The 5778-nt window shown below is 50.6% G+C and overlaps 1 pseudogene; it reads right to left on the bottom strand.

Moving 5' to 3' along the window:
* Positions 1–362: 362 nt before the first annotated feature.
* On the bottom strand, positions 363–2657 carry LOC106724832 (annotated as a pseudogene).
* Positions 2658–5778: the final 3121 nt, after the last annotated feature.

The raw sequence follows: 5778 nt of genomic DNA on the forward strand, positions 1-5778 counted from the left end.
GGAACACGTGCCCCTGCAGCGCTGCTGGGAAAGGCGGGTTTCCCAAACACCTTCCTGGGAGGGGGCGGTGGGTGAGGGCGGTCTGTGCCTCTGGGGAGAGGCAGAGGGGAGACAGCATCTGCCCGCCCTCGCCAGGAACTCTCCATGAGCCTGGCTCTGGTCCCTGGAAAGCTCTTCCTCCCATGGGGGGTCCGAGGCATCTGGGCTGAGCACCTGCTGAAAGGGAGCTACAGCGGGTCTGCTGTGCCCTCAGCAGCGCTGGGCCTCTGGACTCCTGGGGAGCGGGTGGAAGTCAGTCCCAGATGCACGTTTTCCTTCTGACCCTTCTCTCAGGAGGAGCCTCCTCCATCTCATCGCTGTGGTCAGACCCCGCCCTTCGCCTTCTGCAGCCTTTCCTCGGCCTCCAGGGCGGTTTTCATCTCCATCTCGGCCTCCTGACTCTGAGTGACCACTGCGCCCACGTCCCTTTCCAAAACTTCGGACGAACCATTGGGAGGCGCTTATGATTCCTGCTCGGCTCTGGGACGGAACCATGTTCTTTTGGTTCCACACTGAGCGCCCCCAGCCTCTCCCACAGGACACGCTCCAGGTACCCCCAGGGGACAGCGTGCGGCCTCCAGCCCGCATCATGCTGCGCACCTAGGGCTTCCAGTAGCTCTGGGGGACCCCAGGGACCACCCGCAGACAACATGCTCCTGCAGCAGCCAGGTCCCCTGGTAGAAACCCACCAAAACACGGTCCCACCATCTCCAAACGCCCTCTGTGCTGAGCACAGATGCTGCCCCATCACTGTGCTCACAGACCTTCTGCAGTACATGTGGCCTCGCAGGTTTTCTGTTCTGTTCTTTCTCCTCCATGGAGGCCCCGCGTCTGAACCCACCAGCAGCGCTGCCTGGGAGCAGTGCGACCCGGGCCATGGGATCCGCAGTCACTATGTCCTCGCAAACCTCAAAGCCTCCAAAGCACTGAGACTCCTGAGGTGCAGCCTCCTCTCCCTCACCGCCAGGCTGGGGTCCAGCAGCAGCAACCAGAGGCGGAGGGCAAAGGGGGCCAGGCCACGAGGTCCCCAGGGTCCAGGATCACCAGCTGCTGTTGCAACAGCTGGCCAGCTCTGAGCATGTGCACTCGGAACCTGGGCACAAGAGCTTTTACAACAGCTCCGCCTCCTCTTGCTCAGTCCCTTTCTCTGCTGCTGCCAACTGGGCCTGACAGTCCCCTGGAGGGAGAACTGAGGTCTCTTGAAGCTCTTAGCTTGCTGTGGCCCATGGCAACGTGAGGACCAAGAGGGGAGGGCAGCAGAGAGGTCATGGCGTCTGCCCAGCTAGTGGCAGGGCCTTGAGGAGGCTGTGGTTCTTATAGCAGTTTACCTCGGCCTGGGACTGCAAGGGCCCCAGGGAAAGTAGTGTCAGGCTTGAGGGAGGAGGCCATAGTTTTCTTTGTAGAAGTTCTTCGGAGATTGAAACCACACAAGTCCCTGGAAGCAGAATTCCTCCCTCTCCCCCACCACCTCGCCAAAATAAAAGCCCTGCGCCCATCTCCTTTCCAGTATCCATCCAAGCAGGTTTGACTTGCTGAGTGATCTTTCCTGTGCTTCTCAGGGGTTTAAATCAGGAGCATAATAACTATCCCAGGTCCCCTTGGTGTGTGTGTGTCATCAACATCTGTACCAGCTGCTGTGCCTCTGCTTCTGCTTGGTGTCCGCTCCTCTGGGTGCTGTGAGCATGAGGACAAGACCAGGACTGTCACCCTGTGGGTCCTTCTTCTGCAGCTTTGGGTTCACACACATGTGGGGCCCACAGTCCAGCATTCAGTTCAGCTGCACAGTTGAGTCATTGGAGCCTCTTGTTAGATTCAGGTGACTTGGGTCAGAAGATTTGATGATAAAACCCATTATGGCACAAGTGTGCATTAAAGAGACTCTCTACCTTTTGTTCAGAGGAGAAAGTTGTCTCTCTTTACAACAGACTTTCTCACTCAGAGACTCAGATGTCAGCGAAGAATCAGGATCCAGAGGTTCCCTGAGGGAAACTGTGACATGAAGAGGAAACCACAAAGGAACCAGCCCAAACCTCCAACTACAACTCCTGCTGGGATGGTCCTCATGTTCAGAGACCCTGAGCGCCTCCTGGTGGTCAGAGATCTTTCTGCAGAGAGGTTATTTTCTGGGCTCACACTGATTTCCCCTCACTGTGTCTCTTGCACAGTAATACACGGCCGAGTCCTGGGTGGTCAGGGAGCTCAGCTGCAGGGAGAACTGTCTCTTAGACATGTCTCTGAAGATGGTGGTTCAGCTCTTGAGGGAGGGGCTGTAGTCATTGTATCCATCATAGCGTATGCGCCCCATACACTCCAGCCTCTTCCCTGGGCTTTGGCGGATCCAATACCAGTAGTAACCACTGGTGATGGAGTAACCAGAGACAGGGCAGGTGAGGGAGAGGGTCTGCCAGGGCTTCACCAGTCCTGGGCCTGACTCCTGCAGCTGCACCTGGGACAGGACACCTGGGACAGAGAGAACACAGTGAGTCCTGGGCTCAGATGCAGTGTCCCCATCTCCTCATATATAAGCCCTGAGTCACTTACATCTGGGAGCTGACAGCAGGAAGAGGAAGAGCCACATGGGAGTCATGTCTTGCAGGTGAGGTCCTCGTCCTCCAGAAAGTATTCTCCAGGGTGAGGAGGCCCTGCATTTAAGTGGACGCCAATTCTGTGTGTGACTGGCTCCCACGTGGGCATTTGCATATGTGAGGTGTCTGCACATACAAAGGAATAGAGGTGAGGGAGGTCCTGGTCTCTGGGGCTTCTCCTGGAAGGAGGTGCTGACTGTGCCCTCAGAGAACCAGGCCCACCTTCGAGTCCTGATCACCGTGCCCAGGGACCTCTTCTTCCACACCAGGGGCTATGCTGCAGGAGGTGGTCAGGAAGTAGGATGTGGGCACAATCAGTGATAGGGATAAAATCCCAGCTTCTGCTCCCATGGGTATAGATAAATATAGATATACCAGAGGCAGGATGCATGAAATTTGTGAAACGGTCTCGACCCCACCGCCTCTGTGGCTTCCTCTGGAAGGACTTCCAGAAGGACATCTGGTCTAATTAGTATATTCGCTTTTATTATTATAGACTAGAGGCCTGGTGCATGAAATTCATGCATGGGTTGTGGGGTGTGTGTGTCCCTCAGCCCAGACTGTAGCCTCTCCAATCTGGGATCCCTCTCACAATCCCAGACTGCTGGCTCCTAACTGCTTGCCTGCCTGCCGGCCTGCCTGCATGATCACCCCTAACCACTCCCCTGACAGCCTGATTGATGCCTAACTGCTCCCCTGCCAACCCAGTTGCCGCTTACTGCCCTCCATTGCCAGCCTGGTTGCCCTTAAATGCCCTCCCCTGCAGGTCTGGTCACCCCCAATTGCCCTCCCTTACAGGCCTCTTTCCCCCTACATTCCCTCCCCTGCTGGTCCGGTCACCCCTAACTGCCCTGCCTTGCAGATCTGGTTCCCCCTCAACTGTCCTCCACTGCAGACCTGGTTGCCCCCAGCTTCCCTCCTTTGCAGGCCTGATCATCCCCAACTGCCCTCCCTTACAGGCCTCTTTCCCCCTACCTTCCCTCCCCTGCTGGTCCGGTCACCCCTAACTGCCCTGCCTTGCAGATCTGGTTCCCCCTCAACTGTCCTCCACTGCAGACCTGGTTGCCCCCAGCTTCCCTCCTTTGCAGGCCTGATCGTCCCCAACTGCCCTCCCTTTCAGGCTTGATCACCCACACTACCTTCCCATGCTGGCCATCTAGTGTCCACATGGGGGCGGCCATCTTTGACCAAATGGGGGCGGCCATCCTTTGTGTTGGAGTGATGGTCAAGTTGCATATTAGTATTTTATTAGATAGGATTATTTAGACATAGATATAGATATAGATATGGAGATAGACATAGATAGTTCTTCTTTTCTTTTTTTAAAGTATATGTTAATTTTTCTTGGTGGATTATTTCCATTTTTTCAAATTGTTTTATTGCTTAAAGTATTACAAAGAGTATTACATATGTCTCCTTTTTTCCCCCACCTTTGACAATCCCATGGCCTCCCCTACCCCCCAGTGTCTTATGTCCATTGGTTATGCTTATATGCATGCATACAAGTCCTTTGGTTGATCTCTTACCCCCCTCCCTCCTGCCCCCCCAACCCTCCCTGGCCTTCCTGCTGCAGTTTTGCAATCTGTTTGAGGCAGCTCTGCTTCTGTATCTATTATTGTTCATAAGTTTATAATGGTCTTTATTATCCATGAATGAGTGAGATCATGTGGTATTTTTCCTTCATTGACTGGCTTATTTCACTTAGCATAATGCTCTCCAGTTCCATCCATGCCATTGCAAATGGTAAGAGTTCCTTCTTTTTTACAGCAGCATAGTATTCCATCGTGTAGATGTACCACAGTTTTCTAATCCATTCATCTACTGATGGGCACTTAGGCTGTTTCCAAATCTTAGCTATGGTGAATTGTGCTGCTATGAACATAGGGGTGCATAGATCCTTTCTGATTGGTGTTTCTGGTTTCTTGGGATATATTCCTAGAAGTGGGATCACAGGGTCAAATGGGAGTTCCATGTTTTGTTTTTTGAGGAAACTCCATACTGTCTTCCATAGTGGCTGCACCAGTCTGCATTCCCACCAGCAGTGCACAAGTGTTCCTTTTTCTCCACATCCTCTCCAGCACTTGTCGTTTGTTGATTTGTTGATGATAGCCAGTCTGACAGGTGTGAGATGGTACCTCATTGTTGTTTTGATTTGCATCTCTCGGATGATTAGTGACTTTGAGCATGTTTTCATATGTCTCTTGGCTTTCTGAATGTCCTCTTTTGAAAGGTGTCTATTTAGATCCTTTGCCCATTTTTTGATTGGATTGTTTATCTTCCTTTTGTTAAGTTGTATGAGTTCCCTATAAATTTTGGAGATTAGGCCCTTATCAGATATAATGTTGGCAAATATGTTCTCCCATGTAGTGGGCTTTCTTGTTGTTTTGTTGATGGTTTCTTTTGCTGTGCAGAAACTTTTTATTTTGATGTAGTCCCATTTGTTCATTTTCTCTTTAGTTTCAACTGCCCTAGGAGCTGTATCAGTGAAGAAATTGCTTTGGCATATGTCTGAGATTTTGTTGCCTTTGGATTCTTCTAGAATTTTTATGGTTTCCTGTCGTACATTTAAGTCCTTTATCCATTTTGAGTTTATTCTTGTGTATGGTGTAAGTTGGTGGTCTAGTTTCATTTTCTTGCATATATCTGTCCAATTTTCCCAACACCACTTATTGAAGAGACTATCTTGGCTCCATTGTATGTTCTTGCCTCCTTTGTCAAATATTAATTGAGCATATTGGTTTGGGCCAATTTCTGGGTTCTCTATTCTATTCCATTGATCTATATGCCTGTTCTTGTGCCAGTACCAGGCAGTTTTGAGAACAGTGGCTTTGTAATACATCTTGATATCTGGTATTGAGATCCCACCTATTTTCTTCTTTCTCAGGATTGCTGCAGCTATTCGGGGTCTTTTTTTATTCCAGATGAATTTTTGGAGAGTTCGTTCTAGATCTGTGAAGTATGCCGTTGGTATTTTAATGGGAAGTGCGTTGAATTTATAGATTGCTTTGGGTAGTATGGACATTTTAATGATGTTGATTCTACCAATCCAAGAACATGGTATGTTCTTCCATCTCTTTATGTCTTCCTCTATCTCTTTTTTCAACGTCCTGTAGTTTTCTGAGTAGAGGTCTTTTACCTCTTTAGTTAAGTTTAT

This window comes from Myotis brandtii, unplaced genomic scaffold (genome assembly GCF_000412655.1).
Source record: "Myotis brandtii unplaced genomic scaffold, ASM41265v1 scaffold9948, whole genome shotgun sequence".
In the NCBI taxonomy this organism is placed as follows: domain Eukaryota; kingdom Metazoa; phylum Chordata; class Mammalia; order Chiroptera; family Vespertilionidae; genus Myotis; species Myotis brandtii.